We start from the raw sequence: 25,352 nt of genomic DNA on the forward strand, positions 1-25,352 counted from the left end.
AGAGGGTTTGGATTGTGCCTCAGAAATTAAAACATTTCCTGCTCCTCTTGTTGTTATAAACAACACTCTCCATTGGCTCCCATGAGATCAACATAAATGATGATCTGGATAAAATGAATACAACGATCAAAAGCTATTATCTAATGGGGAAAGGAGAAAGAAAAGCCAGCTAAGATACCAAGGAGGTAGCAGTGTTAGTTTGCTGCAACAAAAACAGAGTCCTCTTGTGACACCTTAAAATACTAGCAACTTTTAATACGGCATAAGCTTTCATGGGCTAGACTCCATTTCATACCATAATAAAATTTGTTAGCCTTTAAGGTGCCACAAGCCTCTTGATTGTTTCTGTTGCAACGGAAATACATAACCTTAATCTCTGAGCCTGGATTTTCTTTTCTGTGAAATTCACCCAGCAGCTCCTGTCACCATGCAGTTAAAGAAAGATACCCCTTGGTAGCCAATTCACATCACGTTGGGAAAGCCACTAGCAAGCCTCCAATTCATTGCTTTCTAGTCTCCAGATCTATGCAATTTACTTGTGAGCACTGAACTATAACCACCTATCATCCATCCTGATTGTGTTATTGTGAATTCAATCATTGTATCACTTATATTTATCTTAGGGAAATTGTCACCTTCGAAAGCCGAGTGACTGGCAAGATCTATTACATTACACAAAACATCACCTGAAACTCCAAGCAATGTAATATATGTTATAGACTGCAAGTGCCCTGGGAAAAACATCTATGGACTCCTCCCCAGCTTATTGGTACGGTACATGCTTGGCGTGCAGAATGTTCAGCATCCAGTTCCTGGTATCTCCACCTATAGCATTCTCATCTTCAGAGCAGCTACCAGCCAGGGTAGGCAATACTGCACTCAATGAAGCAATTGAATTTAATAAAGCCATTTCAGAAATCACGTCAGCAACTAAAATGTTGACAGTATATTGCAAGTTACTGTAATTTAGATGACCACAACCTGTTAGGTTTTGGGAAACTGTCTAATCCTGAGTTATCAGAAGAAGGAGAAACATTTTGGCCCTTCATCCTAAGATGTCATGGCCTTAATTTTAAACTATCCCCTATGATTTCAATTATCGGCAAGCAAAAATAATGGGTTGAGACACCCTATATGCGTAGAGCAGGGTGACAGGGTTGATATTATTTGCAAACTAACTGGTTTATGAGTTCCCATAATTCTTTGGGGGAAGCCATGGCTGTTTAAAGTGGTATCGTAATGCTTTGCTTGTATGTTGTGTGTTAAGTTGTGGGTTGACATAGCAGACGACACAGCGATTTCTCCAAGTAGCTCTTTATTTCGTAAGCTGGAATAGAACTGACTGCAAACAGCTCAGCCGGCCTGCTTTTATAGGCAGCCGGCTGTCAACATTGTAACAACAACAGCCCAGAGTTCCCGCCTAAAATAACTGATGCGGACCTGAGGGAAAACTATCTACAGACCTGAGGGAAAACTATATACAGTATCCCCCTGCTGGCCCAGGGTGAAACTTCACTACATAACACCCCTCCCCACCGAGATAAGGCGTTAGTTACAATCGTAATGGTTTCCTTATATACAGCACTACGCGTAATGGTTCAATTAGGCACAAAAGCATATTGGTTACATTTCCCATACTTAGACCAACAGTGATACATGTCCAACAACATAGTCCTTTAAATAAGTTGGGCGCTTGGAAACTCTGCCAGACCGCCGGGGACTGGTAGCCAAGTCCGGGTGGCCACACAGTTCTTGCTGAGGCTGTGGTGCGACCCTAGGTGGCGTTGGAACCAAATCCCCTGGATCCGCTGCTGTGGGTGGAGCCTCCGCAAGTGGAGTGGTCTGAGTCTGTGGTAAGTCTGGCAGACCCTCTGAAGCGGCTTGGTTCGGCTCCACGCTGGCAGTTTGCGAGGGAGGTGTAGGTGGGGCCTCGCCATCTGTACGTGTCTCTTCTGGAGCCGCAAGCGCAGTTGGGGGCACCTCGGTAGTGTCCAAGTCCCCAACCCTGCGCCTAAGCTGGTCTATGTGCCGTCGCCACAAGCGTCCGTCTTCGAGTGCCACCTGGTACGAGCGAGGTCCAGTGACTCCCACTACTGTGGCTGGCACCCAAGGAATGTCCCCCACATAGTTCCGGGCAAAGACCTGGTTTCCTGGGACAAATGACCGTGGCGCGTTGGCACAGCCTGGGGGTTCAGCCACGGCAAAGTCCGGGTGTAGCCGGTCAAGCGGTGACCTGAGGCGGCGGCCCATAAGCAGTTCAGCAGGACTCCTCCCTGTGGCCGCATGAGGGGTGATGTGTTGCACGAACAAGTATTCGGCGACCCGCTCATGCCAGTCTCCCCGGTCCAGGCGCGCCAGTGCCTCTTTTGCCGAGCGCACCATTCTTTCCGCTTGCCCGTTGCTGGATGGATGAAAGGGTGCCGTTAGGGCATGGCGGATGCTCAGTCCCAAAAGATACCGCTCAAACGTGCCTGACGTGAACTGTGGTCCGTTGTCAGAGACAAGGACATCAGGACACCCATGCGTTGCAAACAGGCCTCGCAGCACCCGGATGACAGCTTCGGTAGTGGTGGAGGGCATCAGGGCGACCTCCAGCCATTTGGAATAGGCGTCCACCACTACCATAAAGGTCCGGCCGTGAAAGGGGCCAGCCAGATCGATGTGCACCCTCGACCAGGGTGTCTTTGGCATCTCCCAGGTGTGTCCCTTAGCTGCCGGTGGTGCAGGCCTCGACTCTTGGCACGCTTGACAGGCGGACACCCAGGCAGTGATGGCATCGTCCATATTAGGCCACCAGACGTAACACCGAGCCAACGCCTTCATTTTGACAATTCCCGGGTGGCCAACGTGCAGAGCCTCCAGGACGCGCTGACGGAGTCCCTGGGGAATCACGACGCGGTCTCCCCACAGCAGACAGCCGCGATGAGCTGAGAGTTCATGTTGTCTGGTTGCGAAGGGCTGGAACTCCAATGCAAAAGGCCCTTGTGGCCACCCCCTCCACACCCAGTTGAGCACCCGGCTGATGGTGCGATCCTGGGCAGACGCGGAGGCCACAGTGGCAGCTGATACAGGCGCTGCCGGAAGATCCTCAATCAGAAGGAGCGATGAAGCTGGAGCCGGGTCTTCCACAAATGCTGGAAGAGGGCAACGGCTGAGGGCGTCGGCATGGCCCATCGATTTCCCCGGGCGATGGATGAGCCGGTAGTGGTAGGCAGCCAGGAAAACAGTCCATCGCAGCATGCGTGGCGAGAGGACCGGTGGAGTTGGACGATCACCGGCGAGGAGGCCCAGGAGTGGCTTGTGGTCAGTGATGAGGTCAAAAGTCCTGCCATAGAGGTATTCATGGAACCTCTTCACTCCAGCCACAAGTGCCAATGCCTCCTTGTCGAGCTGGCTGTAATTCCGTTCCGTCAGAGATAGTGTCCTGGAAAAGTAGGCGAGCGGTGCTTCTCTTCCATCTGGAAAACGGTGACTAAGGACAGCACCGATGCCAAAAGGTGAGGCGTCGCAGGCAAGGACCAGCGGCCTGGATTCACTGTACTGTACCAGCACACTGTCTGATGAAAGGAGAGCCTTAACCGCGTTGAAGGCCGCCGTCTCCCGATGACCCCAGGCCCAAGGCGTCTTTGTACTAAGGAGTCGGTGAAGAGGCTCAGCCACTGTGGCTTTGTGGGGCAGGAACATGTTATAAAAGTTCAGCAGCCCCAGGAACGCCTGCAACTCCGTCTTGTTCTTTGGGGTGGGGGCCTGCTGGATAGCGCGGATCTTGGATGTGGTCGGGTGAAGGCCGGAGGCATCGATAAGATAGCCCAGGAACTCTACCTGTGGAACGGCGATCTGGCACTTCTCCCTCTTTACCTTGAGCCCGGCCTCTTGGAACCTGGTCAGCACGGCACGGAGGCGCTCGAACAGCTGCTGGTGTGAGTCTGCAGACACCAAGACGTCATCAAAATATGGTACCACGCCCGGAAGCCCTTGCAGGAGACGCTCCATAAGGCTTTGGAAGATGCCAGGAGCCACACTCACCCCGAACTGCAACCGGCGGCAACGGAATGCCCCCCGGTGGGTGACGATCGTCTGGGCTTCAGCAGTGGCATCATCGACTGGCAGTTGTTGATAGGCTTGGGCAAGGTCCAGCTTAGCGAAGACCTTACCCTCACCCAGGGAATGCAGCAGGTGTTGGACAACAGGAACCGGATAAGCGTGCTGCTGAAGTGCCTTGTTGATCGTGCACTTGTAGTCAGCGCAGATTCTCACCGACCCATCTGGCTTGACAGGCGTGACGATGGGGGTTTCCCACTTGGCGTGGTCAACCGGCTCCAAAACTCCTTGGGCGATCAGTTTGTCCAGTTGTTCGTCCACCTTAGCCTTGAGAGCAAAGGGAACCCGGCGTGGCTTTAGCTTGATGGGGGCGACTTGTGGATCAAGGCTAAAGGAGATGGGCGTACCTGTATATTGCCCCAAGGTGCCGTCAAAAACCTCGGCAAAGTCTTTGACCAGACCCTCAGTCTCTGCGTTAGAGATGCAGTTGATGCCGGTGACTTCCAGGCCGAGGGCATCAAACCAGTCTAGCCCTAGGAGGCTTGGCCGCTGACCTTCGACCACCACCAACCGGAGCAGGCCCGAAAAATCCTTGAAGGCAATCCGGAACCGGCCAACGCCTACCACGGGAATGTCGTTTCCCTGGTAGTCTCTCAGGTGTACACGGTGAGAGTCGAGTTGCCTTTTGGACACTCTGGGTACCAGTCTTTTGATGGTGCTCCACGACACGATGGACAGGGCAGACCCGGTGTCGATCTCCATGTCACATGGAGCTCCTTCAATGAGCACCGTGACGTTCAGCTTGCGTCGCGTAGGCGAGTCGGTTTGGCCAATCGTGGTTCCAGACGGGCAGCGGCAGTTGGTGAGAGCGAAACAACTTTCCTTGGCAGACTGGAGTGAAGGCTTGGACTTGCGAGTCGATGAAGGGGGGGTGTCAGACGGAGCCGATCGGCAGACCTTAGCGATGTGGCCCCTTCTGGAACACTTCCTACAGATGGCGTCTCTGAATCGACACTTGGCACGGGAATGGTTGCCTCCGCAGCCGGCACATTCCGGTTGGCCCTTGGACTTCTGTTGGAACTTCCTGTGCTCCCGCTTTGTCTGGTGCACGTCATCGCCTTCACTGGAGGATGCCTCATCACTGCTGGCCTCTTCATGATGCACCGGAACTGGCTCCCTAGCAAGACGTGGGCTGCTGCACTTGCGGATCTCCTGGGCGGAGCGTTCAGCAGCTTCTGAGGCCACAGCCTCCTCAATGGCTTTCTGCAGTGTGAGGTCTGGCTTGGCGAGGAGACGCCGTTGCAGATGGATGTCCCGGACCCCGCAGACGATTCGATCCATCAGGGCATCGTCTAAGTCTCGGAACTCACAGTGCATTGCAGCCTGTCGCAGGGCGGTGGTGTAGTTGTTGATTGACTCCCCCTCTGCCTGGTTCCGGTGGTAGAACGCATGGCGGGCAGCAATCTTGGACGGCTTTGGTGCGTAGTGGTTGCGGAGCTTCTCTTGGATCGTGTCCCATGGTGTTGCCTGGACTGCTTCGGGCGCAACCAATGCTCGGGCCGTCTCAAACACCTCAGGCCCACAGAGGCTGAGGAATAGGCCCCGCTTACGATCCTTTGATACTGCTGTCAGCTCGTTGGCTTGGAGGTAGCAGTCGAACCGAGCGAGGTAGGAATCCCATGATTCAGAGGCTGGCGCAAACGGCGGTAGAGGCACAAGTGAAGCCATGATTCTGATGCCGGCGTGAAGGGCGATGGATGGAACACAGTGCTCTAGCCAGAACAGTCAGCTCTGAATTGGTTCTGTCCAGTGATTTCGCTCAGTGATTTCGCTCTGTGATTCAGCTCAGTGATTCAGCTCAGTTCAGAGGCTGGCCGCATCTGGCTGTGCTCTGATGTCCATCCATCCCACCTTCGTCGCCAGTGTTAAGTTGTGGGTTGACATAGCAGACGACACAGCGATTTCTCCAAGTAGCTCTTTATTTCGTAAGCTGGAATAGAACTGACTACAAACAGCTCAGCCGGCCTGCTTTTATAGGCAGCCGGCTGTCAACATTGTAACAACAACAGCCCAGAGTTCCCGCCTAAAATAACTGACGCGGACCTGAGGGAAAACTATCTACAGACCTGAGTGAAAACTATATACAGTATCCCCCTGCTGGCCCAGGGTGAAACTTCACTACATAACATTGTGAATGCAGCTTAGGACATGCCTCCTCTTGCCACTGCCTGCAAATTTACTCACCAGACACTACACAGTAGGTTGGGGAGTGTATTAATGTTAATGATAGCCTCTCCTTTTTCAAGAATGAATCATATTTTGCATTCTATGCTTGTCTCAACTGTCTCCAAGTCACCGAAATTATGCTCTCGTTTTGAATATGATCTCATATTTATTATGAAGTATCTGGAAAGATTAAAACACAATAACTTGCAGGGAAACATAAAACTGTGCTGGCATTAACTCCTGCATATGATTACAGTGGTATACAAATTATTGTTTCCTTTGACAAAAGAATCAATGAAATGGATGTTTATGTAGTCTTATTTCTTCAGCATAACAATGTGATACTATCTATATTTTGCTTGGCTATTGTATTTGTTATTAAATTTTCAAACAGTAATACCCCCCCCAAAAAAGTTTAAAATTCACAGGCGGTTGTAAATACAAAATAGCTGTAAGATGGAAACTCAAGGGATCACTAAATTATGCATTACTTACTGTGGGTTGTCTCCCCCCCCCCTTCTGACCAGACTATTCAGTGTAGACTGTTAAGTGCAGTGCCACCTATAAATAAGTAAACTTGATGGTCCCATTTTATTCTATTTTCACTAGGAAAATAAATCCACATGCTCAAATTTAAAAATAATATCCATTGGCTCTGAGAAGGGATGAGGAACACTTCTGGCACTCCAGATGTCATTGGATGGCCAGTGATCATGGATGATGGGAACTGTTGTCCAACAACAAAAAGGAAGGGCTATTACAATAATGACAATAGGAACGGGGAGAAAATGAAATTCATTTCACATTTAAAGGTGAATTTACCTAATTCATACTTTGCAAAAATAGTACGCAAACCAAAACACAGCCACCCTTTGAGATTCTCACATCTCCAAAATATGCAATGCAGTTCTCCAGCCAAGTACATGCACTGTACTAGGTTAAAGCATGCACAGAAATACATGCATAAGTGAAAATTACATATGAAAATACATTATACAGTGGTACCTCTGGTTACAGATGCTTCAGGTTACAGACTCCGCTAACCCAGAAATAATACCTCAGGTTTAGAACTTTGCTTCAGGATGAGAACAGAAATCACACGGCAGTGGTGCGGCGGCAGCTGGAAGCCCCATTAGCAAAAGTGGTACCTCAGGTTAAGAACTGTTTCAGGTTAAGAACGGACCTCCAGAACGAATTATGTTCTTAACCCGAGGTACCACTGTACTGGGGAAAATATGCTTTACAAAAACGTGAAAATTAGAAGAACTTCACTTTTCATATTTTTTTAAAAAATCGCAAACTTAAGTTGAAATTTATTGTTGTTGCTGTTGTTTGAATTTATATACCGCCCTATACCCAGAGGTCTCAGCGTGGTTCACAGAAGTGTGTGTGTGTGTATGCATCTAGTGCTCTAAGTGAGTAGGTGGTGGCAGGCTCTGAACTCACACCTGCATTTTTGTAAAGCATCTGAGGCAGACCTGTGTGTGTGTGTGTCTCAACTGATTTTATTCTTGTTTCATCACCAATGTGTCTTTTCTTGCTACATTAGCTTGCTTTAATGGCTTTCTAAAAACATTTTGTTAGTTATCTTTTTGTTTTTAAAGATAGAAAAGAGGGATGTAAAATATGCATTATTTGTTACCTCCTCTCCCCACTCCCAGAGCAGAATGTTGGGAAAGTCTAGAAACCAGTATTAGTTGCATGTCAGTGGTGGAGAAATGGTAAGTGGCCAGCAGAGGGAGACAGGTAGGGCTATAGGGCCAGTCTAGGCCTTTGTCAAGGTCACTGGGCCAGACACAACCATAGCTGTCAAGTGTCCCTTATTTGAAGGGACAGTCCCTTATTCCAGTGCCATGTCCCGCTGCTGTCCCTTATTGATAGATGTCCCTTAAATGTCCCTTAAATGATGTCCCTTAAATTTCAAAGGAAGCAACTCCTCTCCCTCCCTCCCTCCCTCCCTCCCTCCCTGCCAGCTAGGGAGGAGCGAGTCTCCAACTGTGTTGCTTGGCTGTGTTGCTCACCCAATAAGAAGTCTAAGAATAATAATAATAATAATAATAATAATAATTTATTATTTATACCCCGCCCATCTGGCTGGGCCTCCCCAGCCACTCTGGGCGGCTTCCAAAAGAATATTAAAATACTATGATACATCAAACATTAAAAGCATCCCTAAACAGGGCTGCCTTCAGATGTCTTCTAAAAGTCTGGTAGTTGTTGTTCTCTTTGACATCTGGTGGGAGGGCATTCCACAGGGAGGGCGCCACTACCGAGAAGGCCCTCTGCCTGGTTCCCTGTAACTTGACTTCTCGCAGTGAGGGAACCGCCAGAAGGCCCTCGGTGCTGGACCTCAGTGTCCGGGTAGAACGATGGGGGTGGAGACGCTCCTTCAGGTATACTGGACCGAGGCCGTTTAGGGCTTTAAAGGTCAGCACCAACACTTTGAATTGTGCTCGGAAACGTACTGGGAGCCAATGTAGGTCTTTCAAGACCGGTGTTATATGGTCTCGGCGGCCGCTCCCTGTCACCAGTCTGGCTGCTGCGTTCTGGATTAGTTGTAGTTTCCGGGTCACCTTCAACTATCACAATAATAATAATAAAGAAATAAAAAGGAAAAGGAAAATTTTAAAACATGACCGGGGGGTGGAGCTTGCATGCCTTGTGTGTGGCTAGTTAATGCAAGCTGAGGGGTTTTTTTGAATGTTGGATGCCATTTGGTTGCATGTGCTGCTGCAAACTTTGCAGTGCAAAGCCAGGCTGGGGAGCCATCTTAAGTTGAGGCTGCATAGGCCTTGTGGTGCATGTGATTCAGATTCTATTCAGTTGAACCTCTGGTTACAAAGTTGGTTGGACAGTGTTCTTGAAGCTGCCAGCATGTGTTTGACCAGACTGCAGGAGGACAGGAAGACTGGAGTGCCTGGAACAGGTGAGGCTGCAGGTCCCTTATTTTGGCTGCTAGTCCCTTATTTTCAAGGCTGCTGGTCCCTTATTTTCAAATCTGTAAGTTGACAGCTATGGACACAGCTGTCCTTACAACAGATACACACATGTCAGAAGGAGAGAAAAAATTAATGTGTGAACACTCAGTAATGTGAAGAAGTGGACTTAGGACTGGAAAGTTGAGAAACTGAGGAAAAACTGCAGTGGATTCATGTGTTCAGAATGGAGAAACGTGTGCACTTCATTTGTAGCTCCAGAGAAGAAAGTAAATGATCTAAGGATCATGATCTGAGGATATCCCAGGACCCCAATCTGTGTTCCGAAGCTTTCAAGACAACATAGACAAATGTACATTGGCTTGAGATAGTTAAATTGGTTGAGCTTGAGGCTCTTATTCTCAGGGCTGTGGGTTCAAGTCCCACTTTGGGCAAAAGATTCCTGCATTGCAGGGGGTTGGACTAGATGATCCTTGCGGTCCCTTCCAACTCTATGGTTCTATGATTGGATTATGATCAGTGTTATCCTCAGCTACAGGAATAAATGTTTCTGCAGTTCTGTATCAAGATATGTCATGTACAATGTAGTTGAGATTCCTGCATTGCCAAGAGGTTGGACTAGATGAGTCTCAGGCTCCCTTCCAAATTCTACAATTCTATGATTCTACATGGAAGCTCTTTGTGGCAAAAATCCTTCAATACAGTGGTACCTTGGGTTACATAAGCTTCAGGTTACATACGCTTCAGGTTACAGACTCCGCTAACCCAGAAATAGTGCTTCAGGTTAAGAACTTTGCTTCAGGATGAGAACAGAAATCGGGCTCCGGCGGCAGCAGCAGCAGGAGGCCCCGTTAGCTAAAGTGGTGCTTCAGCTTAAGAACAGCTTCAGGTTAAGTATGGACCTCCAGAATGAATTAAGTATTTAACCCGAGGTACCACTGTATGTCTTATTATAGAATTGCTTGAAGGAGGGGATGTGTAAGAGGATAGGGGCAAGAGAGCATGAAGCTTGCTAAATAATCAAGCCAAATACATAGCAGTCTGGAAGGCGGAATTAAGGTCAAAAGTCTAAGAGGAATGGAACCACTGGCTGAAATGAAGAGTTCATCAAGTGTACTGTACCATATTTAGGCCCCATGATAGGGGAGGAGGAAAGAACTTCGATACAGGGGTCATGTGAGGGACACTTCACAGAAATATTGCATTAAGGTTGGGAAGTGGAGAAATATGTTCCTTTTAATGCATCACCCACAGTAATGGGCATATATAACGGCAACCTGTACTCCCCCCCCGGTTCTTTCAGAGTCTGCTTTTCAGAGTGTAATATAATGGAGACTAAAATACATTTCACAGCAATCTTTTTTTGGTCTCACGCATCAGGATAACTGTGGTACCTTTTTGCTTCCCAATTCTCCGCCCCCACCCAACAGACACTAAGAAAATCAGTGCACAGAACACTTTGGCCATTAACCAATGCTAGTCCTACTCAGATTAGACCCACTGAAGTTAATGTACATGGTCCACTTATCCATTAATTTCAGTGGGTCTACTATGAGTATAGCTTTGTTATAAAGTGAAACTTACTAAGAATAAAGCCCAACAATGCTGTGCAAAATGTTGTTTAAAAGGGTTGTGTATGATATAGGTATCAGAAGTCTCAGAGTGTGAACGTCAATCAATTTTGACACAATTAAGTCCCCATTACATGAGGCTTGACTTGCCACTCTGAGAGGAAAACTTTTTTAAAAATCCACCCCCATATGGATGCAGACCTTGACCATTCAACTGAGAGTGTGTAAAACCTCCCCAATTATTTTTGAAGATATTTTCTCCTTGCCTTGAAATAGGCATCTGTTTGGGGATCTTACTTCCAAAACAGGATATGTAGTTTTCACCAAAAATAAGGGTTTCCCCTCCCCCCCAAAATGGTTACTTACTGTGCTCTTTTGGTGTTTTTTTAAATCAGAATGCAGTAAATGGCTTGCCATTTCAATTAGAGCAGGGCTATTGGGTGGCGCTTTGGGTTAAACCACAGAGCCTAGGACTTGCCGATCAGAAGGTCGGCGGTTCGAATCCCCATGACGGGGTGAGCTCCCGCTGCTCGGTCCCTGCTCCTGCCAACCTAGTAATTCGAAAGCACGTCAAAGTGCAAGTAGATAAATAGGTACCGCTCCGGCAGGAAGGTAAACGGCGCTTCCGTGCACTGCTCTGGTTCGCCAGAAGCAGCTTAGTCATGCTGGCCACATGACCCAGAAGCTGTACGCCGGCTCCCTTGGCCAATAAAGTGAGATGAGTGCCGCAACTCCAGAGTCGGTCACAACTAGACCTAATGGTCAGGGGTCCCTTTACCTTTTTATTGCTCCTTACCATTTGACCTTCCAATATCTGACAATTCTCCTCACCGTGCAATAAAAATCTTCCACAACCATTTGTGGGTGCATATATCCAGACTAACAGCTGAGCGCATTATTTTCTATGAAAGCCTGACTTATACTTAATAAAATAAATAAATCTGTAGCTCTGTTTAAGACACTTCCCTAAAACTAGACATATGTGACTTTCACCCACCTTCTCCTCCCAAATATTTTTTTACATATCTGTCAATCGACTGTCCAAAGCACGTCAGCTCTACAAAGGGAAATACCCACAAACAGAAATCTTATAATAACGATTTTACATTTGAAAAATAAATGTGAGAGTAGGCTATAACTACACTCTTTTTAATTTCTTGTGAAAGGGTCTTTCTACACTTCTATTTAATAGTGGTTTCTCTGGAGGCATGCGGGTAGTGTTAGGGGATGCTGCTATATAATGTTGCCATCTTTCAGATATTATGGAATAATGTGCTCATAAAACCACTTTTTCTTACAACATTTGTGAAATATACGGTATGCATCCTCAATATTTTCCATTTGTGTGGAATATGTTTGTGCATAGTCCCACTTTCTGTGTGGTGGGGCTAGCGGGCACTGCCCTATGAATTTTAATCTGTCAGGCTCGGTGTTGCACTGAGAAACTACTCAGGCAGACACTGGTATTGTTTCAGCATATTACCCATGGCAGCGATCACTGGCTGAAAGTAAAATGTAATCGTGATAACTTTTCATGTGCTTGTTGCAGTATTGTGAATTGAATTCTACTGCTTGGAGAACTCCTGGACCCTATGAGGAGAGTTTTTTGATCAAGTGGTTTATACACTTTCTAAACAAATAAGTAAGAACAGAAGTATTGCTGTTCTGAGACACATGGATCTCTTTCACAGCTCAGCTGAATTGCTCACATGATATCTGGGGGTTGTACCTCCCAGACTCACTTGACAAATTCTGATTCCAAAACAGACTCACCAGATCAACACCTCCTGAATTAATGTGTGGGTCAGACTTGAGTGCTGCTTCACAATTCATAGCCCCAGATAATGTCTTACAAAGTGATGCAAGGGAAGGGCTACTTCCTCCCTCTTTATTTTGCCACACATTGTGAAAATGGGGCACACATGCCCACTGGAAGTGATAGGATAGAGGATAGAATGAAGTCCTCTTGTTGGCAAAAACCACCATGTCTCAATAAGGATACTGCCCTCAAGGGACAGCCATATATTTCCTCCCCATACAGTGTTCCTGTGAGATTGTTTCAAGATGCACATGCTTGAATTTCCAGAGCATCCCAACACTGCATTTTCTCATATGGATTGTTCTTAAGGAAAGAATATACCATTAATTCACTGCACCTGGATGCAACACAAACTGAAAGATGAAAGTGTATCTGAAGATGTGTGCATGCATATGAAAGCTCATACACAGAACAAACTTAGTTGGTCTCTAAGATGCTACTGGACAATTTTTTAATTTATTTAGACTGTGTCAGACCAACACGGCTTCCTACCTGAATCTTGAAAGATGAGGTGTTATTTATTGTGTACCAATAGAAGCTTCTGCCTAAATCCCTCCAAACTCTTGTAAATTAATAAATATTTCTAGTTTATCAAAGAAGTGTATTAGGGGTGTTCTGCTCATCTCAACACAATATAAAATTTCAACTTGTACAATTATTCAGATTGTGTGTGTGTGTGTCAAAAGGCTAAGAAGGAGTAGCATCAGTGATGTTAAGTTAACTATGTATCATCTCTCCCTCCTCTCCTCTCTCTCACGCCTTAATAGCAGATTCTCTTGGGATTATAAACATATTAGGCTATTAAATTCTCAGCAGTTTACTATAAATAGCTCACATTACAGTGGATTCAAGACCCATAAATCCATTTCTACTGGGATCCATAATACACAGCACTAAATTGGTGTGTTTTTACTTCCACTGCACAGTCTAATAGATTCACATGTGTACTGAGAAAGTAGAACAAAAATAGTGCTCTATTACCAAAATTGGAGAAAATGTTCAAATCACACAGGAATTCGAACCCTCACTTTTTCACTTTTCAAAATTGCAGAAGCTTAAAACGGGAGCTGTTGGATACAATTTCCAAAATGGTACACATTTTTCCCCCCAGCAACAGAACAACCTTGTAAACTTGGCTGCTGGGAAAGATAATTTCCCAGCTGTTGATGTTTTGAAGCATTGTCAGCCATTTCAGTTCACATTACATGGGAGACCAGGCATTTATAAACACATATGTATAAGGAAATGTAGTATTGTATACACACCAGGGCTAAATCAAACCCAGTGACCTCCTAGGCTGAACGCTGTCTACTTGCCATGTATTCTATAGTAGCCTGTCTTTTGCTTTGTTTTCACAGTCCCCAGGAGGAACCAAACATAGGCCGTTTATTGAACCACAAGTGCCCTAACATGGATTGAGCTTGCCTTCCTGGGTCACAGCTGTCACTTCCTGCAGATTTGTGAAGGAGAGGGGAGGGCCAAAGAGGCAGGTGAAAACATAGAATAGTAAAAATAAGAACCAAACAGCAGCAGGAGACAAACACAGAGCAAACTTTCTTCCTGAAAGACAGGAAGGAAGAAAAGAAAGTGCCCTTGAGCACATGCAGAGGTCATTTTCATTGCAAGGGAGAAATTGAAGGGAGTCCTTTGTGCAAGTGGACAATTGCATACCTGCCAGGTGCCCTGGAAAAAATGAGACATCAGATTTTTTTTGTGCAAGACTATGGTAGCCATTTTAGGTGCTGCACTCTTGCCCCCAAAATGCACTGTTTTCAGGGTGAGAGAGAGAGAGAGGCATGGGTCACATGACTCATCTGGGAGCACGTCCCGGAAGACACGCATCCCAGTTTTGGTCTGAAAAAGTTGGATGGTATGCAATTCTGGCAGCCTTCTCCAAAGCTTTTAAAGTGTGGATGGAGGGTGCCCCCTCCAGTTAAATGGGTTTTGGGCAAGGGTACAGGCCCGTGGTGGGTGAGGCCAGAGGTAAAAATGGGCAGAGATAAACAAATGTAAGGCTAGTTTCTACACAAACATTCTCTCTATATTCTCCACCTAGACAACCAAGATGCAATATCAGAATTCAAGGAACATCCCAGCCAGGCAAAAACATTCAGGCAATTCTAGTGACACTGAGGCAAAGCTAGTGAGATGTCCTAAGAAAAAGAGGGACATTCTGGGATCAAATCAGAAACTGGGACGGCTGCTGTAAATCCAGGACTGTCCCTGGAAAATAGGGACACATGGAGGGTCTGTTAATGTTTTATTATGTTTTTATATATGTTAGAACCTGCCCAGAGTCTCGGGGCAACCCAGTCACATGGGTGGGGTATAAATAATAAAATAATTATAATTATAATTATAATTATAATTATAATTATAATTATTGAGTAGGACACCACTATTTTCGTTGGAGAAATGTTGGAGGGTATGTGATAATGCCTCTTGCTTGTCTGGCTAGAGGATGGAAATATGTGTGGGGTGTTGTGTATGAAGGATCCTCTGGTTTTTGTGCAGCTGGAATGCAGCCTGCTGAACAGAGGCCAGAGTCACATTTATCGCTTCACTGATTCACTAGAATGTGATCCCCAGAAAGCTTCCCTATAAAGGAATGGAGCCCTCAAGCTGAAAATCCTTCCTTACCCAGGAGCTAAGGTGTGTACATGTGACATCCTATTGAAAGATTCCTTTCATTCCTAGGGGCAGGCCTTTCTCTCAGCCCCACCACCCTCACAGGAATGTTTGGCAGGGATGTGGGAGAGGGCCTTCTCGGTGGCTGGTTCCACACTTTGCAACTCCGTTACTAGAGGTGCTAGCCTGTTTCCCTTCTTGTTGCCTTTATGCCAGTAGGTGAAGACCATTTTATTACAGCAAGCTTTTGGGAACTCACTGCTTTAAAGAAAAGGGTTTTTAATAGGGCTTTTAATCTATCTATCATCTATCTATATCTATCTATTTCAGTCATAGTTTAATTACTTCTTATCTATTATCTTTTATATGTTTTAGCTATTTGTGTTCATCTGTGTTTGTTTGTGAGGCACCTTGAGTCCTTGTTCTGGAAAAAAGGAGGGATATAAATAAATTAAATATAATCAATAAATCAACAAAACACCAACTTACCTGGAAGGGTCATTGAAATCAACGGGACTTACTTCTTGTGTAGACAAGTACACTGTTATAATACTTGTGTATACTTGTGTAGACAAGTACACTGTTATAATACATTTCATCCATTAAATATTTCTGAGGGTCAGTGATTATTTTCATTGTCAAGTGTTTTTAAATTGCAAATGCCTCTGTCCAGATCCCATGCATGCCAGCAAATTCCACACACATAAATCAGATGCATAGTCTCATAATGTCCGTCTATCCACACCACATTGATTTCAGTGATATGTGCATTTGGGTGCTTATCTGAGCGCATTTTTCCATCCTGATCCTGATGTGATTCAGGAGGCATACTCAAATGAATATAGCACTAAAATCGATGCAGCATCTGAACTCAAATAAACATTCCTATGCATGCGATTTACATGATGGAAAAACTAGAAACACTGCTCATGTCTTTTTCTGGGTCAAGGTGGTATTGTTTTAATTGGGACATATTTGTCATTTAATATGTTAGTTCGTACATTTATAAAAGCAACCCCTTAAGTCAGGGGTCAGCAAACTTTTTCAGCAGGGGGCCAGTCCACTGTCCCTTAGACTTTGGGGGGGGGGTCGGACTATATTTTGAAAAATAATAATGATGCAAGAGCACCACAAGCCCTGGTGGCTGCTTACCTGTGTCTTGCAAATGGCAGGGGCTGGCGGTGGTGGCAGAGGGACGATGAGTGGCGCACGAAAGGGTTCCGGAGAGAGGCTGCTTAAAATGGCGGCCGCTCGAGCGCTGCTGCTGCTGGCACCAACAAAGCCCACCCCCTTCCTCCTCTAGGCAGGGCGGGAAGAAGCCAGGAGGAGGGAGGGAGGAGCTACCACCGCCGCTGTGTGAGGGAGAGAAAGGGAAAGAATGCATGTGCTGGCGATCCACGCGGTGATCCCTGGACTGTCCGCGGGCAGGATCCAGAAGGTAATTGGGCCTGATCCGGCCCGTGGGCCTTAGTTTGCCTACCCATGCCTTAAGGTATGTATAAATAAACTGCTAAGTAAAGACTTGGACTACGTTTATTTCAACAGCAGAACTGAGGGCTCATCCACCCATGCTTTCTAGGCACAGGTCCCTGCTTTAAAGTGCTGTGTCTGTGTGATTTTTTTTTGTTATTGTTGCCCTCTGTAACCGCTCTTTAATGCTGCATCAGAACAAACAGTAATTTGGGTGTTCTGTGGATTGCCACTTGCTCCAAATCAGAGCTAAAGAGTGGGCTTCCCCAGGGAAAGCACTGGGGGGGGGGGTTTGACAAAAAATGCTCTGATGTAGAGATTTAAAGCCTAGAAACACAGCACAAAAGGAAGTCTGGATTAGGGTAGAGTCTCAAACTGACTAAAGTCACTTCCTCCTTCCTTTGCTGAGCAAATGTTATAAATTGAAGAAATTAATCAGATTTATTATGAGGAAAAAAGTAATGGTATAGAAAATGTTCTTTTGCATAGTCACAGCTATCAGGATATATAAAGCACCAGCCACCAGTAGATGTGCTGAAATAGATATGAAGTGGGTTTATGATATTTTCCTCCATTTTTGCACATTGTACATCCACTTCTGCAGGGAACTGGGACTACACATAGCAATGCTGTTTAAATGGAAGTGTCATGGATGCTGCTGTTATAGATGTTGGCCTCTCCAAGCCCTATCTTATGTTAGGGATACTGCATTTAATGGCTCTGAATCTCAATGGGAGCTAGTGGTCAAGATGCACAGAGATCATCCCATGAATGCAAGAGCTCTTTTGGGAAGGTGACTCATCCTCCCTGGAGCCCCAGTGATGGGTCTTAAGGGCTTTGTGTAAAAGAAGCAGCAGTTTGGAGAGAGAGAATGAGACAGGAGCTGAAGGGGAGATAAGAAGTGAAGGTAGCTGGGAAAGCTGAATAGTGGGAGATTCATGATAGACAAAAGGAAGTACTTTTTCACACACTGCAGAGTTAAACTACTGAATTTACTCCCATAAAATGTAGCTGGTCACTATTCTGGTCAGCTTCAAAAGGGATTAAACAATTAAACAAGGAAAAGGTTATCAATGGCTATGAGTCATGATGGCTAGAATGTTGTTATGAATTTTTTGGGGGGTGGGGTGGGGCAGACAGTTCCAAGCAACTCCAGACAAGAGATAATATTTGGGAAGGACAAAAATACTAAAGTATACCGGGGGGGGGGGGTTAATAGAAAACGAGATTATTTCTAAAAATTGTCTTCATTAGTACTGCAGTTTCTACAAGGCTCTTAAAAGGAAAGAAAATGGAGACTATCAGCTTATCCCAAAGAAAATCAGTAAAGCAGACATGACAGAAAAAAATTAGTTTCAGTGAGAACCAAAATCCCATTAGAAATGAGATCCTTAGTGGAAAAAGAAAGGAAGAAAAGTCTTCACACTGACATTTCTGCATTAAAAACCGGTCACATTATATTCCATCTCACTCTTACATTATGAGATGTAGATGTTTCTGCAGCAATATTTAAAAGACAGAAGGAAAGGGTTCTCTTGGTACTTCTACCAGTGTCAGAAATGTAGGGAATTGTGGCCTTGAAGAGGGCTTTCTTTGTTGCAGCCCTTGAATTGTGAAACTCTCTCCCCACAGAGCTGTGTCTAGCATCCTCATTATACAGTTTCTGTCATATGTTGAAGATGGACCTCTGCACCCTAGCCCTTAGCAAAAAAAAGTATTTTTGTGGAACCCATGTCTTCTCTTCTCTTCTCTTCTCTTCATCTCATCTCACCTCACCTCATCTTATCATCTTTACTGTGCTTTTTTTGCTTGGAATTGTTTTACTTGCTTATATAATTGTGTATAAACTACTTGTATGGTTATATTGCTGTAATCTGCTCTGGGACGTTGCTCTGAAGGGCTGGTGAGAAATCACACCTATAAAAAAATAAGTGTTATCATAAATGCACCCTCTAAGTAATGCCCTCAGAAGTGAATACCTTTATCCAATATTTTGAAATTCTGAGACTAAGTTCTCATGTAATGCCAAGCCATAGTTTGGTAAACACTCCTTCCCACCACTGAGTGCTAAATTCAACAAATTATTTCTTGTTTAACACAAACTGTAATTTTCTGCTTGCCCTCCAAGCCAGACTGGAAAACCATGAATCAATAAATAAAACTGATACAGTACAGTTAAAACTATAGGATTTGCTGCAAGTGGTAGTGATGGCCATCAACCTGAATGGCTTTAAAACAAGACAATTCATGGAAGATATCTCTATCAGTGGCTACTAAGCATGATGCTTATGTTCTTCCACCACTGTTGGAGGCAGTATGCATCTCAGCACTAAGTGGGATGATTGTAGATCCACCAGAAAGAAGTGGTCTGCAATCCCACCACACTTTGACCGCTAGAACAAACAGATACTACAGAGATAATAGGCTGTATCTAATTGAGTTATAGTTATTAAAATTAACAGCCCTAAATTAGTTGTGTCTCTTAACTTCAGTAAGTCTACTCTGAGTAGAAATTGCATTGGCAACAAGCCAACAGCTGCAGGAAAAGAACCAGTGAAAAGTTATGGTAAAAAAATGTCACGAAATCTTCCACAAGTCATCCACCACATTTCAAGTTTACACAGTCCTTTCATCAACAAATGTTCGATACAATCAAAGGCAGATATGTGTCCTTGTCTTTTCTCAAGTTCCGGAAAGCTTTAAGGCTTATGGAAGATTTCATTATAGACATTTTTAGACTACATAAAAGAGGCTTCTTGTTTTCAGGCTATGGTACTACAAACATTTCTTGAAAAAGCATTGTGAACTGGTTACAAACAATGCTTTAAAAATAGGGACAAAGAATCTATGTATCTTTTTTATTGAAATCCTGACATTTTCAAACTTTGACTTCACCATCAAAGCAACAAAGCTTCAAATGAAACCAAGGCTGTCTTGCTCTTAGCAATAATATTTTTCAACAAATAGACTTTTACAGCATGGCTAAACTTTGAGGATTGCAGTTTGATACTATTCATCAGTCTTAGCCATAGAAATGAACCTTTCATCATAGTTATGAGAAAGTACTTCTTTAGGAGGATGAAGGGCTTCCCTATTTCCTATAGATTGCAGCCCCCTTGTTTCTTCTCAGTCCATGTGCAAACATGCCTTAGGAAGCAGGTCTAACTAGAGATAGATGCTATTGAGAAAACCAGTCAACTACCATAGACAGAATAGTTTACAAGAACTACAAGAACTAGAAAGAGGTTGTGAATGCTCAGCAGCTTGGAAGCAAACATTATGCTGGGGGGGGGGAGCGGGGGCAGGGAATGGAATATTGCCATATTAATTCAATCCTAAATCGAGGCAGGCTAAATCTGTCCATATTAAGTCCTGCTTTGCTAAGTGGGGCCCATGACCTAACATTACAGCCTTAACACAGACCAGATCCAGGCACTCTTGGAGGAAACTGATTTTATATATCTTTTTCAATCAGGGTTTAGACCTAGTTTTGGCACAGAAACTGCTTTGGTTGCCCTGTATGGTGACCTCTGTTGGGAAAGAGACATGGGAAAGGCATCCCTGTTAATTCTCCTTGAGCTCTCAGCAGCTTTTGATACCATCAAGCATGGTATCCTTCTGGAGCAGCAGTCTGAGTTAGGGGTAGGTGGAACCAATTTGCAATAGTTCTGGTCCTACTTGGATGGTCATTGGAGCCTTTAATGTGGGATTCCTCAGGGTTTGATTTTACCCCCCATATAACACCTACATGAAACTGCTGAGTGGGGTTATCTGGAGTTTTGGAGTATATTGTCACCAATGATGACACACAATTCTACTTCTCCTTTACATCTGGAGATTTACCTGTGGAGGTGCTGGACTATTGTTGAAGTGTAGGTGGTTTCCCACAGAGCAAGATACAGTGTTAACAGCAAGAATCTTTATTGACTAACAGAACTGGACAACAGTGGCAAAGCAACTGCTTATATTTATTTCTGAAGGGCTGGGCCACTCCAACTCTCAATGTTATTGGCTGTCTGAACTCCTAAGGTATGAATCATAACTCAGAGTTTAAGGACCGTTGACACTGGCCCAAATCCTGAAATGTTCTCTGATTGGATATCATGCATCAAATCAAAACACAGGGGCTCAGAATCCTCAGAAACACAGACCACTGAATACATAACACCCCTCTCCCTTAGGCATGGATGCTCGACTGAGGTCCTTCTTCATGTGCCTCCTTCAGGAGAGACATAAAGGGTGGCAACATGAAAACAGGCCTTTGCTGCAGTGGCTCCTTGATTGTGGAATTCTCTTCTCAGAGAGGCTCGCCTGGCACCTTTGTTGCATATCTTTAGGTGACAGGCAAAAACATTACTCTTCTCCAAGGTCTTTGGCTAATTTATAAAAAACCTATGGCCTTTTAAACTATGTGTATGTGAGGGGGGTATTGTTTTTGTTGTTATTATGTTATGCATTTTTGTGGTTTTATATTTTTTATGGAGAATATTATAACTGAACAATATAAAGCAGAAATAAAAAGTGAATAGAGGGGAACAATATTTTCAATCCATTGACTGAATAGGACCATAGATTTCTCTTTCCAGTTCATCAGTATCAGTCTTTTGGTCATAGTAAGGGCACAAAGAATCCAGTTATGTTGTCCAGTTGTCAAATTCCATATAGTAGGAACGTAATTCAAAATAATATTTTCATCTGAAAATTTTAACTTTTTCCACACAGTCCTGTTTAAACAATCTAATACTTGCTCCCAATACTTAGTAAGCAAAGGACATTGTAAATCATGTGTTTCAAAGACGTCTTATCATTATAACATCTCCAACAACATGCTCTCTTGGACAGTCCTTTTCTATTTAAACGTAATGGAGTTCAGTAAATTCTAAAAATTATTTTATGTTGTACAAGTCGTAGTTAGACACCTTTGCTACATAAACATTTCCCCACTGTCTAGATAGTAACCTCAAATTCTTTGTTCCACTAATTTCTTAACATTAGTTGATGGTAAATATCTATAACAAGTAATTGCAGACCTTTTTTTTAGCTTCAAAGGATTTGACCAATTGTTCTAATATCTCTGGTGTCTCAGAACCTTTAAAAGCTGCTGTTGTTACCAAGTATTGCAGCTGCAAAGATTGCCATGGGGCTACATCTGAAGTAAAAGTACCTCTCTGTTCTGCCTTGGTCAGACCCAACCCGTCCAGTTCTGGGCACCACATTTAAGAAGGATAAAGAGAAGCTAGAACATGTTCTGGAGGGTAGGACCCAAACCAATGGATTCAAGTTACAGGAAAGGAAATTCTGACTAAGCATCAAGAAGAACTAATGTTCAACAGTGAAACAGACTCCCTTGGAAGGATGTAGATTCTTCTTCCTTGGACGTGTTTAAACAGAGGTAAGATGGCCATCGGTTATGGATGTTGTAGTTTACATTCCTGCATTGTAGGAGGTTGGAGTAGATGACCCTCAGGGTCCCTTCCAACTCTACAATTCTATGATTCTAAACAAAACCCCAAATCCTCTGGTATTAAAACCTGATGATAACAACATTCCAACACTCTCAAAGAGGCTGACATGCTCCTTTTTCTCTTTTGCCGTCCTTGTACCTTCCTTGTGAACCCACAGTTAATAATAAAAGTGATATTCTTGAAAACACAAGATATCATCAAAGCTTCCGCACAATTCCTATCATAGTACATCCAGGCTTTGTGCAAAATCAAAGAACTTTTGAATCTCACTCATCCACTGTGATTTGTCAGAAACGGCATAGGATTTTTGAAAAGACAAGGAGAAAATGTCAAGACTCACTTGAAGATTTCAACTGAGGGGTGTGCTTCTTATTCAGCTCCTGCTTTCGGTCCAAGTAAATGATACTGACTAGATACGGAAATAGTTCTGTGGCGGGAGGAGAGAGAAAGCAGCGGGGGAATCCAGAAATGTATTTGCTCTCTCCTCCAGCTCCCAAATTTCCACACACCCTCCAACAATTCTCCATGAAAATAGGGATTTCCTATTCCATCATCACCACCATTTTATTATTTATGCCCCACCCATCTGACTGAGTTGGCCCACCCCTCTGGGTGCCTTCCAACACATTTGAAAGCATAATGAAACATCAAACATTAAAAGTTTTCCTATACATGCCTTCAGATGTCTTCTAAAGGTCATATAGTTACTTATCACCTTGGCTCGGGGGTCACATAACTCTATACCCTCCAACATTTCATCTTAAAGAAAAGTCAGACATTCTGGGATCAAATCAGAAACTGGGACAGCTTCTGTAAATCTGGGACTGTTTCTGGAAAACAAGGAAATTTGGAGAGGCTGTTTCCTTCTTCATTTCACCCCTCCCCCAACCTGGCTTCACCATGTCATTTGACTTCCCTGTTTCACAGTATTATACTTAATATATTTCCAGTGTTAGAAAAATATATTATGAAAAATGCTTTGCAAAATGTGTATATTAGGAAAATTTCATAAAAACATGTGTAATAAGGATACATAAAATGCTAATGGATTTTCATAAGGACTTAACATTTTAAAAAGCTACAAACTGATGCAGAAATGTGAAGAACCAAACTTAAGAGTAGAACAATGAGAAACTAAAAGAAATAAAAAAAAAGTTTTCTCATCCCTAGCAGATAATTAAACTGTGGGACTCACTCCCAAAAGATACTGTTCATGATGGCCACCAACCTGGATGGCAAATTCGTGGAGTATAAGATTATCCATGACTATAGGTCATGATAGCTATGCACTACCTCTGGTATCAGAGGCAATACTCCTCTGAATGCCACTTGTTAGGAATTACCAGTGAGATCTTATTTATTTATTTGAATGCTTATATATGCCGTCTCAGAAAAAATATATCACAGCAGTTGACAACTATATGAAAACATAAAATCAAACAATAAAATCATAAAAAGAAATTAAAAACAAATGTCAATAGACCCTTGTTGGGGGATGTGTTCTTCTTAATTTCCCACATAGACCTGGCAGAATAGAAAAGTTTTCATCAGGCATTTAAAAGTTGGCACAGACGGTGCCCGCTGAATTGGCAGGGTGTTCCACAGAACTGAGCTGATGGCACTGAAGGCTCCATCTCTCATTGTTGTCCAATGAGCCTCACAAACTCTGGGAAAGACCAAAGATGCTCCTGCATATGATCTTAGTGAGTGATTGACTTGGGATCTAAGGGTTCAGGTTATCCCCAAGTTGTTCAGGGCTTTGTCAATCAATACATGAACCTTGAACCTGGCTTGGTAGCAGATAAGACAGGCAGAGCTTGCAGGTTTCCCATAGGTATCTGGTTGGCCAATGTGAGAGCAGGGTGTCAGCCCTTTCCTGCAGGGCTCTTCTGTTGTCCTCAATTAATTGTTATAAAGGAAGCATTCTCATATGCCTCCATTAAAACCTGATTACACAGGCCCAGGAAGTGTTGATATTTCTGCCATACGAAGAAAACATTTATCTTGAATAAGATAAATTTGACTAACCTACTCAACTAAATGAAAAATCCTTGGAGTCGGTGTTAAGAAAGCCCACTGGAGTTAAGGAAATTGATTTTTTATTTTTTTTTGTTCCAAAGGGCAAAAACTATGCCTCTTTATTATTGAACTAGAACCAAAGTAGCAAAGTAGCAGTATTGGAACATTCCTATTTTAAGCAAAACTAAGCCCCACTGTGGACATTTAACCAACAAATGAAAAATATTTATTGGTTTCTATAAGTTAACTACAACTCCACAAATTGCCCAGCTGTGTAATTAAATATTTTGAGTCTGTGGAGGGATGCTGCAGTGATAAAGAAGGGGAGAAAATGCTTCCATCAGACATCACTAGACAACTACAAGCATCCTCAGGTGCAATGAGACTTCCATGGTTTCCTTCCACTGTTGCAATCTTTTTAAGGGTAAGGGGGAAATGTGGAAATGTGGAAATATGTATCTCATAAAAATAGCTCTTTTGTTATTTCGAAGACAGATTGTTTGAAACATCCTGATGGCACATTTGTAGGGCTGATCTGTGAAGTGTTGGGATAATTAATACCTTTGCAGTTTCTGTGCATTGTCCCCCCCCCCCAAAGAATCTTTCTGTAACAAAAAAAAGTTGCAAGTTTTATGCCAATTATTATTTCCCTTCTAAGACTCAAACTTTCTGCTCTTTTGACAATAAATATATGTCTTCAGTTTCAGTCTAAAAATGAGTGTTTGAAAAGAACTTTGTCAATTTACCTAAATTGAATACCACTTTACAAAATGGGGTGAAAATAGACCTTAACTAAAAGCTATGCTCAATAGCTTGTCTTTATTTCATTTAACATGGCTGGCTCTCACTGTTATTCTTAGAGCACACAAACTGGGATGCCTTGTTCCTGCCTGTCAATAACTCCCTCTTTTTCCATTCTGAAAACTGTTAAATTGTAGGGATCTCAGTGTTTTGGTCGAAGATGATATGGGGTTTCTAAGCTTTTCCTTTGAGTAGTCACAGAAACCAGAGTTTTGGTGAGTGCTGGGGGCCGGAACTGCTCAGAGAACCTCAGGGTGCCCATTTAACTAAATGGAGAAACTAAATGTTTCTATTGATTTCAGATTGTAGGAACATGAGAAGCTGTTCAGCACCAAGCCGGGTGATTGGCTGATCTAGAATAGGAGTGGGGAAATGT

General features: G+C 43.9%; 2 long non-coding RNA genes across 3 annotated transcripts in view; one reads left to right on the plus strand and one right to left on the minus strand.

Moving 5' to 3' along the window:
* Positions 1 to 25,352, minus strand: part of LOC309334112 — a 200,011-nt gene that overhangs the window by 93,951 nt on the left and 80,708 nt on the right. The window lies entirely within an intron of this gene.
* LOC309334044 overlaps positions 1 to 25,352 on the plus strand; it is an 89,010-nt gene that overhangs the window by 55,309 nt on the left and 8,349 nt on the right. The window contains exon 1 of one of the 2 annotated variants that reach the window (XR_014152790.1): positions 21,941 to 22,083. The exons of the other annotated variant lie outside the window; for it this stretch is intronic. This is a non-coding gene — a long non-coding RNA (uncharacterized lncRNA). Of the gene's footprint in view, positions 1 to 21,940; positions 22,084 to 25,352 lie in introns of those variants that run through there. 2 annotated transcript variants of the gene reach the window in all.

This window comes from Podarcis erhardii (genome assembly GCF_964252035.2).
Source record: "Podarcis erhardii genome assembly, chromosome: Z".
Taxonomy (NCBI): Eukaryota; Metazoa; Chordata; class Lepidosauria; order Squamata; family Lacertidae; genus Podarcis; species Podarcis erhardii.